The following is a 14176-nucleotide window of genomic DNA, read 5'->3' on the forward strand; positions in this document are numbered from 1 at the left end:
ATGTGGAGGCTTTAAAAGGGCCCCGCGGGGCAAAAAAAAAAAATTTTTTTTGTTTTTTTGCGTGGGTAGCGCCCGGTTCGCGAACCGGGAAGCGTTCTGGGCAGCGTACTATAAGGAAAAAAGAATGATAGACTTTTCAAATACTGTATGTTAATTGATTGTTGGTTTTGTTGATTATTTTTTTATTTTTTTTATTTTTTAAGCAATTATTTATTATTGTGATTGTGTTTGAAAATTTAATAACATTTCTAACATTTAACTAGTTTATGAATTACATATAAAAATGATTAAAGACTCAAACAATTTTTTTATATTACATACAATTTTATTTTTCGGATTGTTTTTCAAAATTTAATAGAACGTCTAGCATTTGACTGTCCGATATGTCCTCTTGTTGAGTGAACATAAGTTCCCACATTTGACCGTCATCATAATGAAGTAAATGATCCACAGATTCTACACATTGAACTAATTCATGGTCCCGTGATTCATCCATGAAATCTGAGTCATCATTGTCCTCAATATCTTTTTCTGTGTTGTTCTCCAGAACAATTTCGAAGGCATAGGTCTTAACATACAGTTAGATATATATCTGTAACAGCGGACCGGGCAGCGCTCCGGTTCGCGGATTTTACGCGTAACGGAACTTCGCGTAGCGAAGCTGATTGGCTCTCCGGTGTCTGTCAACATTCTAAACAGTCCGGAGCGGCCGCCATCTTGTCTCTCGGTAGGATTGAGAGACAAGAGGAGGCCAAAACAAAGGGGGAAATGACCATAAGGGGGCATAGTAGATCCTCCCTGACCCCCTAGGTTTAATGTGGAGGCTTTAAAAGGGCCCCGCGGGGCAAAAAAAAAAAATTTTTTTTGTTTTTTTGCGTGGGTAGCGCCCGGTTCGCGAACCGGGAAGCGTTCTGGGCAGCGTACTATAAGGAAAAAAGAATGATAGACTTTTCAAATACTGTATGTTAATTGATTGTTGGTTTTGTTGATTATTTTTTTATTTTTTTTATTTTTTAAGCAATTATTTATTATTGTGATTGTGTTTGAAAATTTAATAACATTTCTAACATTTAACTAGTTTATGAATTACATATAAAAATGATTAAAGACTCAAACAATTTTTTTATATTACATACAATTTTATTTTTCGGATTGTTTTTCAAAATTTAATAGAACGTCTAGCATTTGACTGTCCGATATGTCCTCTTGTTGAGTGAACATAAGTTCCCACATTTGACCGTCATCATAATGAAGTAAATGATCCACAGATTCTACACATTGAACTAATTCATGGTCCCGTGATTCATCCATGAAATCTGAGTCATCATTGTCCTCAATATCTTTTTCTGTGTTGTTCTCCAGAACAATTTCGAAGGAAACATTCTGCTCACCTTCCATTTTATTGCTGTAATTTGCATAAAAAATAAATATATCAGTAGAGATAGGGCACTGTTGGGTTTAAGTTCAGACAGGTACTTGTGAGTTTATAACAGAGAAGTAATCTATGGGCACTGTATGGTTTCAGGCGTGAAGTAGTACTATTAAAAAGTGCCTGTGAAGAAGCCTAAGTAAATTCATAATTATACCACAGAAACCTAAATCAATCCATAATTATAATAAAGAAGCCTTTCTCAATGTCTAACTCTTACAGAGGGATAGTATATAACTATCTGAAAATGTTTTCAAATTTATAAAATAATATCTCACCTTCTAAAAAGAAGTTTAAGTTGTGAGTGAAAATGATCTTGCAATGTAGTTCAGGAAGTAGTAGTCAAAATGGCTGTGTTTCTCTCTCTTCCTTTATGTATATTCAGGTACATAGCCAATCAAATGTCAGGTAAAAAAAGTAGAAAATGAAAGTAACATTTTAATTGGTTGTCAATTCCAACACTTCAGATGTGTTTTGTGAAGTAATTTACCTCAGGGTATTTAGAGAGGTCTACAGGCTAAATGGTTAAATGGAATTTCAATCAAATTTGTGAAAATGGTAGGCATTGGTATGTAGTATGAGGTAATCTATATTTGGTGAAATTGTCTCCAGTCGCTTTTCTGTAAACTACTTTCCCACCTTTTTTGATGGTGCGCTTCCCAGGGAGCGGCCCGGTACGCGAACTGGCGAGCGCCCCGGTTTGCGAACCTTAAGCGTTACGGGAGTCCACCATTTTGTGTTTCGGTCGAATTAAGATACAAGATGGAGGGCAAATAATGTTCAGAATGGGTAGAAGGGGGCACGGTAGACTTATCTTGACCCCCTAGGTTTTCTGAGGGTGGCTGAGGAGGCCCATATGTGAGAAAAAAACAACATTTTTTTAAAAATTTAGCGAGGTTAGCTCCCGGTTCGCGTACCGGGTAGCGCCCCAGGGAGCGTACTTTGTTGAAAATTAGTGAAAAATGTTAGAGTAAAATAATAATTGTGAGTGATCAAATGTAGGGTAGCTCTGAGAAGAGCTTTTGGGTTTATGGTACATTTAGGTACTTATAAGTAGGTACCAATGCACAGTCTTAAATTCAGAATTAAAATTCTGTTGCCCTCATCTGAGAAGTGAACTCCATCTCCTCTGTAGATATCTTGCATGTAGTAACGCAAGTTATTGTTGTACAGGGAGCCCATTCCATGGTCTCTCATGTAAGCTGAAACAGATTTGTTTACATGCTTCCTCGACTTCTCAATTTGTGGACAAAATTGGTTTGACCACCTCCATTTCTGTCTTTGGCATATATTTGAATATACCAAGGCAGTCTGAGGAAAAAGTGCCATCAATTGCTCAAAGGTGTCCTTTAAAAGCATTTCCAGACCTACCCCAGTCAAAGTGCCCAAATCATTACCTCCACAGTGCACAATTAACAGGTCAGGTTTTGGCAAATGCATAAAGGTTTTCACCAATAGTATCAATTGGTGACATTTTAATCCTCTGTGGCCAAACCACTTAATTTCCACATCTTGTAAATTGAGGTTAGGTAAATTCCTGTTCTCAGCATACCTCTGAGCCTAATAGATGTAACTATGTCCAACAATCCAGACAGAAAACATGGTGAGAGAAGGTTCTCCTGCAGTCAGATGAAGTGTGGCAATGAAATGGCAGTTGAAAAAATAAGAGTTTAAAATGAAAAAAACTGTGGAGTTTCTGTGTTAATGAAGCAGTACCAGTGATTGGTGGATTTTGATTGCTGAAAACAGAAAGTTAGGGTGCATGGATGAGTTGTTTGAAAGATGTATTTTGAGTGGTCAAGAAAAAATCATTAAATGAAAGAATGCACTGGATATGAGGTGCACTGAGAGTTCAGAGTTCAATTGCAACATTGTTGTGTGAACTTGCAAACACCAGAGGTCTTCCAAGACGTGGTTGCCATGCAGAAAAGGCATGAAATGGCAGAGGGGGGAAGGGTTTTCATTTGAAAAAAAGTGAGGGAAGAGTTTTGATTGGGTGACATGAGAGATATGTGTGAAGAATTACAGCATTTCTGTGCTTTTGATAGCTGCAGACTCTGGAGTGCATACCTTTTGCTCTGCTGAAGACAAATTGGTGTGTTTCTGAGACTGTTTTGAAACTCAAAGTATTTGCTAAGGTGAGAAAAGATTTCTTTAATTTAGATAGAGAATAGTGTGCTTTAAGGAGAAAATTATGAAGAAAGTTGTGTTCTTCAAATGTTGCTTTGTCTCAAGTGTTTTACAAATAGATTTTGTTTCTTTGAGAAAATGTAATTGGAGAAAATGTGAAGTATTAGTACTGACAGGGTGTTATTGTGCATAGGAGCTGTGGAGTCTTTTCAAATTATGACTTGAAAATCGTTTTTGAGGAAAATGAATGGTTATAATATTTATGACAAGGACATAATGGTGTATGCTTCATTATAAGGCAATTGAGTGTCTCTGATGTTATTTTTCCCATTTTAATGTAAGACCTTTCTCTGTGGAGCAAATTGCTTGTAAATATGCTCCCATCTGTGCATGACAAATTTAGATTTTGAATGTTTACGTTACATAGCCATGTTAAAAGTGACACAAACATGCTGCAAAGGCAATCAAAAAACGCTTTTATGTGTCTTAAGGACATTTTAAGTCATTTCTCCATGTGCAGTGTTTTGAAATTATGATTTGAAAATCGTTTTTGGGGAAAAGGAATGGTTTTTAAATTTATGACAAGGACATAATGGTGTATGCTTCTTTATAAAGCATTTCAGTGTCTCTGATGTAATTTTTCCCATATTACATTAAAAGACCTTTCTCCGTGGGGCACATTCCTTGTAAATATGCTCCCACCTGTGCATGGCAAATTTAGATTTTGAATGTTTGTGTTACATAGCCATGTTAAAAGTGACCCAACCATGCTGGAAAGGCAATCAAAAAATGCTTTCATGTGTCTTAAGGACATTTTAAGTCATTTCCCCATGTGCAGTGTTTTCAAATTATGATTTGAAAATCGTTTTTGGGGAAAAGGAATGGTTTGTAAATTTATGACAAGGATATAATGGTGTATGCTTCTTTATAAGGTATTTCAGTGTCTCTGATGTCATTTTTCCCATATTACATTAAAAGACCTTTCCCCGTGGGGCACATTCCTTGTAAATATGGTCCCACCTGTGCATGGTAAATTTAGATTTTGACTGTTTGAGTTACATAGCCATGTTAAAAGTGACCCAAAAACTTGCAAAGGCTTTAAAAAAACACTTTCATGTGTCTTAAGGACATTTTAAGTCATTTCCCCGTGGGCAGTGTTTTCAAATTATGACTTGAAAATCGTTTTTGAGGTAAAGGAATGTTGTTAAAATTTATGTGCGCCATATGCCCCCAAATTTCTTTTTCAGGGGTGCAGCAGGGTGTTCTTGAGACACCCCTGCACCTTTGGAAAAATTCCTAATTTGCGATGAGCTAATTGCTAATCGCAAATTGCACCTTCATTCCTATGGGCCTCCTGGCCCATGGAAATGAATGGGTAATTTGCAATTAGCAATTTGCTCATCGCAAATTAGGAATGGTAAAGAATCGCTATTTATTCCTTAAAATTCGCTATTTAGGAAATGCAAAATAGTTTGATGATACATATGGCGGTTCATCTGTAACAAGATAAGAAGCTTAGGGATACATTTATGATGACTGGCGCAATAAAGTGGACATTACTTACTTCATTGGTAGGCCTTTACATGTATTATCTCCTCTGTATTCTTCATCAAGCGTAACTTTAATCTGCAATCCTGAGTAGGCCTCACCTTAAACAAACCTCTGGATAGGCCACACCTTATCGTCATCCTGAATTAATCATTTAAAATGCTAGGGACAGATTTATGATAGGTGTATGCCTCTTTTGCGCCACTGTGCGTCACTTTTCTGATGCAGCGTGGGTGCAAAAGATTTGCTATGAGGCGACAAAATTACAAATTGATGCATTTAGGCAGATGTGTCATGGTGTAAAAAAAACGTGCCACATGAAACCGATGCAGCAGTGATGCAAAAGATGCACCATGTTGCAAGACAGGCCTCACTTGGGGCCATATGTATCAAGCTAATTAGCATTCGCAAAGGTCAAAATTCTGCGAATTTCGGCCTTTGCGAATGCTAATTAGACAAATGGTATGTATCAAACAAGTTTGATGCAAAATAAGGAATAGCAAAAATTGCTATTCCTTATTTTGCGATTGTACTGAAGGATTTGCAAATTTTGCGATTCCTTAAATGCAATGTATCAAACAAAAAATATGCAAAAAATGCCATTAAGGATTTGCAAATTACCACCAACTTCTAGTTGGTGGTAATTTGCGAATTCTTTTCAAAAAGCTTTTTTTCCAAAAAACAAAAGGTGCCATATGACGCCCATACATGCCCTTAGGGCATGTATGTGCGCCATATGCCCCCAAATTTCTTTTTCAGGGGTGCAGCAGGGTGTTCTTGAGACACCCCTGCACCTTTGGAAAAATTCCTAATTTGCGATGAGCTAATTGCTAATCGCAAATTGCACCTTCATTCCTATGGGCCTCCTGGCCCATGGAAATGAATGGGTAATTTGCAATTAGCAATTTGCTCATCGCAAATTAGGAATGGTAAAGAATCGCTATTTATTCCTTAAAATTCGCTATTTAGGAAATGCAAAATAGTTTGATGATACATATGGCGGTTCATCTGTAACAAGATAAGAAGCTTAGGGATACATTTATGATGACTGGCGCAATGAAGTGGACATCACTTACTTCATTGGTAGAGCTTTACATGTATTATCTCCTCTGTATTCTTCATCAAGCGTAACTTTCATCTGCAATCCTGAGTAGGCCTCACCTTAAACAAACCTCTGGATAGGGCACACCTTATTGTCATCCTGAATTAATCATTTAAAATGCTAGGGACAGATTTATGATAGGTGTATGCCTCTTTTGCGCCACTGTGCGTCACTTTTGTGATGCAGCGGCGGTGCAAAAGATTTGCTATGAGGCGACAAAATTACAAATTGATGCATTTAGGCAGATGTGTCATGGTGTAAAAAACACCGTGCCACATGAAACTGATGCAGCAGTGATGCAAAAGATGCACCATGTTGCAAGACAGGCCTCACTTGGGGCCATATGTATGAAGCTAATTAGCATTTGCAAAGGCCGAAGTTATGTGAATTTCGGCCTTTGCGAATGCTAATTAGACAAATGGTATGTATCAAACAAGTTTGATGCAAAATAAGGAATAGCAAAATTTGCTATTCTTTATTTTGCGATTGCACTGAAGGATTTGCAAATTTTGTGATTTCTTAAATGCAATGTATCAAACAAAAAATATGCAAAAAATGCCATTAAGGATTTGCAAATTACCACCAACTTCTAGTTGGTGGTAATTTGCGAATTCTTTTCAAAAAGCTTTTTTTCCAAAAAACAAAAGGTGCCATATGACGCCCATACATGCCCTTAGGGCATGTATGTGCGCCATATGCCCCCAAATTTCTTTTTCAGGGGTGCAGCAGGGTGTTCTTGAGACACCCCTGCACCCTTGGAAAAATTCCTAATTTGCGATGAGCTAATTGCTAATCGCAAATTGCACCTTCATTCCTATGGGCCTCCTGGCCCATGGAAATGAATGGGTAATTTGCAATTAGCAATTTGCTCATTGCAAATTAGGAATGGTAAAGAATCGCTATTTATTCCTTAAAATTCGCTATTTAGGAAATGCAAAATAGTTTGATGATACATATGGCGGTTCATCTGTAACAAGATAAGAAGCTTAGGGATACATTTATGATGACTGGCGCAATAAAGTGGACATTACTTACTTCATTGGTAGGCCTTTACATGTATTATCTCCTCTGTATTCTACATCAAGCGTAACTTTAATCTGCAATCCTGAGTAGGCCTCACCTTAAACAAACCTCTGGATAGGCCACACCTTATCGTCATCCTGAATTAATCATTTAAAATGCTAGGGACAGATTTATGATAGGTGTATGCCTCTTTTGCGCCACTGTGCGTCACTTTTCTGATGCAGCGGCGGTGCAAAAGATTTGCTATGAGGCGACAAAATTACAAATTGATGCATTTAGGCAGATGTGTCATGGTGTAAAAAAAACGTGCCACATGAAACCTATGCAGCAGTGATGCAAAAGATGCACCATGTTGCAAGACAGGCCTCACTTGGGGCCATATGTATCAAGCTAATTAGCATTCGCAAAGGTCAAAATTCTGCGAATTTCGGCCTTTGCGAATGCTAATTAGACAAATGGTATGTATCAAACAAGTTTGATGCAAAATAAGGAATAGCAAAAATTGCTATTCCTTATTTTGCGATTGTACTGAAGGATTTGCAAATTTTGCGATTCCTTAAATGCAATGTATCAAACAAAAAATATGCAAAAAATGCCATTAAGGATTTGCAAATTACCACCAACTTCTAGTTGGTGGTAATTTGCGAATTCTTTTCAAAAAGCTTTTTTTCCAAAAAACAAAAGGTGCCATATGACGCCCATACATGCCCTTAGGGCATGTATGTGCGCCATATGCCCCCAAATTTCTTTTTCAGGGGTACAGCAGGGTGTTCTTGAGACACCCCTGCACCTTTGGAAAAATTCCTAATTTGCGATGAGCTAATTGCTAATCGCAAATTGCACCTTCATTCCTATGGGCCTCCTGGCCCATGGAAATGAATGGGTAATTTGCAATTAGCAATTTGCTCATCGCAAATTAGGAATGGTAAAGAATTGCTATTTATCCCTTAAAATTCGCTATTTAGGAAATGCAAAATAGTTTGATGATACATATGGCGGTTCATCTCTAACAAGATAAGAAGCTTAGGGATAGATTTATGATGACTGGCGCATCACCAGGGATGTGCCAGTCATCCTGCGCTGCTGTTCCGCCACCCATGGTGTGCTGCATTTACAATGCGGCGCAGCATGGGGCAAAAATGGCACAGATGCGTGACGCATCTGTGCCGTAAAGGTGGCGCATTGCTGGAGTTGTATCGCAAGTGTGACTCAGCTCCAGCAAGGCTCAGGGGTGCCCCATCTCCACAATGTTGCGTCAAGACCTATGCCTGCTTCAAGCAGGCGCAGGGTTTTGACGTAGCTTTCTCCTATCTGATTGTAAATGCGGCACACCATGAGTGGCAGAGCAGCGGTGCACGTTAACTGGTGCATGCCTGGGGATGTGCCATTTAACATAAATCTGCCCCTTTACATTTAAGTATGTGCAGGGGACACAGAGTCGGTGAGGCTTATCCAAGGTTAAGAAGAGATGAGTCCTGTTCACTGAAAAATTAGACATAGGCTTCACCTGCTCAGCATCGTTGGACTTGGCTATATAATAGCTGCAAAATGTTACTCTTGTTAAACAATTTTACTATTATAATCTCTGAGATTTGTCTCTTACTCTGCAACATCTCATTGTTGTTATCTTTCTTTAAAGATAAAGACAACATCAACATGAGCGACAATCAGCAATCAGTTGATTTTGACCTCATCATTGAACTCGTAATTGAAACATCAGTGGATGTTGATCCCTTGGATGATTTAAATCCTGAGGATGAAGAAGAACGTGATGAGGATGCAGATTTGTCCGAATTATATGACATAGGATGGGAAGCTGATGTGCTTGAGCCTATGGAACTATAAACATTTATTTTAAAAATTTATAATAAATAAAAAGTAAAAATGTAAACCGTTTAATTTAAAAATAAAGACACCTTCAAAAACAGGTTATGTGTAGTGTCTTCAATAAAATATTAAAATATGCTCATAAAATTAGATCAGATTCACATATAAAATAGCACAGGTAACATGAATATAAATTCCATTTCTTTTCTGCTATTTCTGTATTCTAAATTTGCCAAGCACTAAAAAATCTTCTATGTAAAAATGTCAAGTAGTGTTTTAAGTTTTTGATTACTGTTATTGATTTACTGTTGGGTAATAGTGGTTAATAAAAATTTTTATTATATTTTACCACAGATTCAACTGCAGATCATTTCAAGATTTCAGCATGCCAACCAAAGAAAGAGTGAGAAAGGCTGCAAAACGTCAAAGACAGCAGGTTAATGAAAAAAAGCAGCAGTCCTCTAAGAAAAAGATTTGTCAAGTCACCAAGAAAGCACCGGGTAAGAGTACAAAAACATTCATAAGAAATATTTGTAGTAAAAAAATATTACTACAGAAAATGTTTCAGTCCAGAAAAAGAGAAGCAATTCAAACGGAAAGGAAAGGCCAATGAAAAATGTTACTGCTAGAGCAAGAGATAACTCTGTGCATGATAGTAGAAGGAAACAACAGTTTAGGGACATTCGTAAACGAATGTTCCGCAACAGGATAATTGGCAATTTGTTAAAAAATATTAAGAAAGGTCAACAGAAAGTGGTTTTTTATAAGAGAAAAAAAAAAGTTGAGAAAGTTATTGATCAGGCATTTGAAATTAAACGTAAGTTATTTATTTTGATAATCAATAGAATTAGGAAGCTAAACAAGGCCATTTATGATTTCAAAAGAAATAGTAGATGGAAGAGAATAGTTAATCGTAGTAATTTTTGTGAAGTTTTTTCTGGAGAATGGATGCATAGTTCAAGCTGTGAGGCATTTTTTAATGAGGAGAGTTATTTCCAGGATAATGATTTGGTGCATGCAGTTGACACCAGTGGTCGAGCTTATGAAGTGAAAGATGGTTGTCCAGTTGAAAAAGAAAAACTTGTGACAACAGAGGCAGAAGAGGTGTTAGGTAATGAGGTTTTAGGAAGACGTGCTAAGGGTCCTGTGTACACCTGGAAGTGTAGTGGTATTTGCAGTGTGCGACAGGATTCCATCAATTTGCTTTGTGATTTTGTACGGTCATTTAATAAGAAAAGTTTGAAGCAGAAAATGAGGTTGTTGCAAGAATTAGATCCTTGCAGAGTGAGAGAAGTGACAGGTTTGCATGGTCATTCACTGGCTTGTCTTTCCAGGAGAGTATGCCAGAGTGTTTTTCATCATTTCAGGATGCTAGCAGTGCATCATGATAAAGTGAGGAAATTAGTTAGAATGTTGTATTATGCTAAGAGTCCAGCAATTATGCTTAAACAATTATGCGCTGCTCTTTTGCATGGTTCTGAAATAGATGTGAAGAAATTGAGTTTTGTTACTTTGGAAGTAAAGAGGAGAATGTTGAAATTGACCAAGAAGAAGCGGGTAATGTGGAAGATAGTGTACAGGTTTCCAGTACAGATAATTTCCAGAGGGAAATTGCGACGTTTCAGGTCAAATCAAGTGAGAGGCCAATTTCACTTGTGTGTGTTGTCGACGCACTTATTATAAGAATCAGACTGAGTTAGTGGATTTATATGCAAAAAGTGAAAGGGAAAATAATAGTGAATGGAAGGATTTCGCAACATACTTGATGGCAGAAAATTGTTTTGATTTGGGATTGGATCAACGTGTGTGTACTTATTGTTGTTGCAAATTAAATCAAAACCAGATGCCTGCTAGAGCAGTTCATAATAATCTGGAATTGGTTGAGATTCCTTCTGAATTGAAGGATTTAAATACTTATGAATCTATTTTGATTCAAAGTATCCATCCCTTTCAGGCTATTGTAAGAATGGAGCCAAAGACAGGGAAATTGCCTCCATCAGATTTACAGAGAGGATTAAATGGAAGAGTTGTTTATTTGCCTCTAGATTTGAAGAAAAACATTAACACAATTGGAGTAGAAAAAGTGGAAGAGGAACCTCTGGTTATCTTAGTTAATGGGGTTCCGACAAAGAATAAGAAAATATGGCAAGATTTAGTGGATGTTAGGAAAGTTAAAAAGGCAACATTGTATTTGAAAAAAAATAATAAATACTATAACAATGTATATGTTGCAGAAGAGGAAGTAAGTGAGGAAGAGGATAGCGATTTGTGTGCTGGTCAAATTGAGAAAGTAGAACCCTCTACTAGTGAAGAAATATATGAACATTATAGTGTTCATCCTTTGCATTCCAAGGAAGTCATGGGGAATGCTATTGAGTTGTTTCAAATGAAACAAGCCAAAGGGAGTCCCATTAGTGTTTGGGAGGAAAGTTTGGAAGCTCGGTGTTTCCCACAGCTTTTTCCAACAGGTCAGGGAGGAAGATATGATGAGCGACCTCATCAAATTCCTGCTTCTGAATACCGGACTTTGCGATTGTATGCAGGAGATGCTAGGTTTCGACAATGCATTCCTTATTTGTTTCATCTCCTGTTTGAAAGCGATCTGTCTGGACTGTCATATGCAGTGAACCACATCTTGAAAAGTGGTATACACATGCAAAACATCTCGGCAAGTGACTTTATGGATAAAGTCAATGTCCAAGACAGTATTTTGGATTCTCACCTGATTAATCTCATGGCGTGTCAGCGTGGTACTAATGAGTACTGGTACCGTCGTCATGGTGATTTAAAATGTATGCTGAGGAACTTAGGAACTCCCACATGGTTCCTCACTCTGAGCTGTGCCAAATATGGCTGGGAAGACTTACTTGAATTTCTACGAGAGGCAAATGCTAACGTAGAAAACATCGAATTCAAGACACCCGGAGAACTGTGCTCTTTGGATCCAGTCAATGTATGTAGGTACTTCAATCATAGATTTGAAGCTATGATGTCTTTCATCATGAATAAGAAGAATCCACCTCTTGGAGAGGTGTTGGATTTCTTCTGGAGAAAGGAGTACCAAGCAAGAGGTGCTCCTCATATACATATGTTGCTGTGGATCAAGGATGCACCTAAATTTGGAACGGATCCAGAAGACTCAGTGATGAGTTTTATACAACTGTCGTCGTAAATTCCGAAACAAGGACAAGTTCTACACCAAATGTCGTTTCGGCTTTCCACGACCGGTGATTTCTAAAGGAAGAGTAAACAGTTTGATGTCTTCGCTGCGACATAATGTGATGAAGAAATCACCTAAAAACACATACAATTTGAAGAGGAACGAAGAGTCCAAGTACATCAACGACTACAACCCGGTGATTTTGTCCATGTGGAATGCTAACATGGATATACAGTTTGTGGCTGATGACTGTATGGCTGTGGCTCGGTATGTGACGTCTTACATCACCAAAAAAGAGAAGACAGAATTGAAGGATATGTGGGAGGTCATTTCCCATGAAAAGAGCCTCAGCAAGAAGTTGTACAGTTTCAGTCTGAAGATGTTGTCGCATCGAGAAATTGGAGCGTACGAATGTTCTGACCGGTTGTCTTCAGCAAGTCTCTATGCCAAGTCCAGTAGTATCGTTTGGGCGAGTCTTGGTCTTGCTGCAACGCGTAATCGAGTTCTCAAACCTGTGCGGGAAATTGAGTATTTGGCGGAAAAGGAGCCAAACAGTACCGACATTTTGAAGACCAACATGTTGGATACATATTATCCAAATCGAAGCATTCACCTCGAGAATGTTTGTCTGTATGAGGTTCTTCAAAATTACATATTCAAGAGGAACATCAAAGAAGATACTGAGAAAGGAGTGTATGCTGTAATAGGAAGTGAGGGATGTCTGGTCAAGCAAAGAAAATGCCACTTGGTAAACCATCGAAAATTGAGTGGCGAATCTCCTGAAAAAAAGGAGTTTTTCTATTTAGCACTTTTGCAACTTTTCAAGCCTTGGCGTGCAGAAGAGGAACTGCTTGGAGATTTTCTCTGTTACGAAGACTCTTTCAATGCCGCCAAGGAGACCATAGAATGTCCTGCTTTTCCCAAATATGTAGAAATGTTGAATGCGGAAATTGAGCAGGAAGCAATGATTGCAGCCGAGATTGCCAGAGACAGTTCTCAGGACAGTCAGAGTTCTGCTTCATTGAGTCAGGATCCACTAGGAGGACCTGTTATCGAAAATGAAGCTGCCACTGCTATGAATGAAGTGGAAAGAGCCATGGCACATGCTCAGGAGGATGCGGTTAACTTAGAAGAGTTGGAAAGACAACTCAACGTTGAGCAGAGGAAAATATATGACGAAGTTACCATGCAAATTGATCATGGATTAAGTCATGACAAGAAAGAGTGCTCATGTACGTCGTTGAAGCCTGTCCGACTGTACGTGAGTGGAGAAGCGGGAACTGGAAAAAGTTTCCTTATTAAAGCAATTTCATGTTATTTGCAGGAAAGGACAGAGTCATCGCTGTCTTGTGTTGTCACCGCTCCAACTGGACTGGCAGCACATAACATTAAAGGGATTACTTTACATCGTTTACTGATGCTGCCAGTGGAGCATGACAACAAATTACAATATCACAAGCTATCTGGAGATGCTTGTTTTGAAGTTTCAAGAATCTTGAGGAAAATGAAACTTCTTATCATTGACGAAGTAAGCATGGTTTCCAATGTCATGCTTGCCTTTGTGCATTTGAGAATGCAAGAAGTTCTCAAAACAGAGTATGATGTGTTATTTGGTGGCAAACACATCATTGTTTTTGGAGATCTTCTGCAGCTGACACCAGTGAAAGGGCAACCTGTGTTCAAAATGCTCACGCATGAAGATACCAGGAAGTGCCTAGGCAGCATTGGCAACGTCAATATATGGTTAAACTTCAATTATGCTGAACTGCATGAAAATATGCGTCAGGCGAAGGATGAAGTTTACAAGAGTATTCTACAAGATGTTAGAATTGGAAAAGTGACCGAGCATGGGAAAGAAGCTTTACATGCACGATTACTGTCAAATTTATATCCAGAACAAGATGTTGTGCCTGAGAATATTTTTCAGAAAATTACTGAGAAGAAATCTGGAATATGT

This window comes from Lissotriton helveticus, chromosome 6, assembly GCF_964261635.1.
Source record: "Lissotriton helveticus chromosome 6, aLisHel1.1, whole genome shotgun sequence".
In the NCBI taxonomy this organism is placed as follows: Eukaryota; Metazoa; Chordata; class Amphibia; order Caudata; family Salamandridae; genus Lissotriton; species Lissotriton helveticus.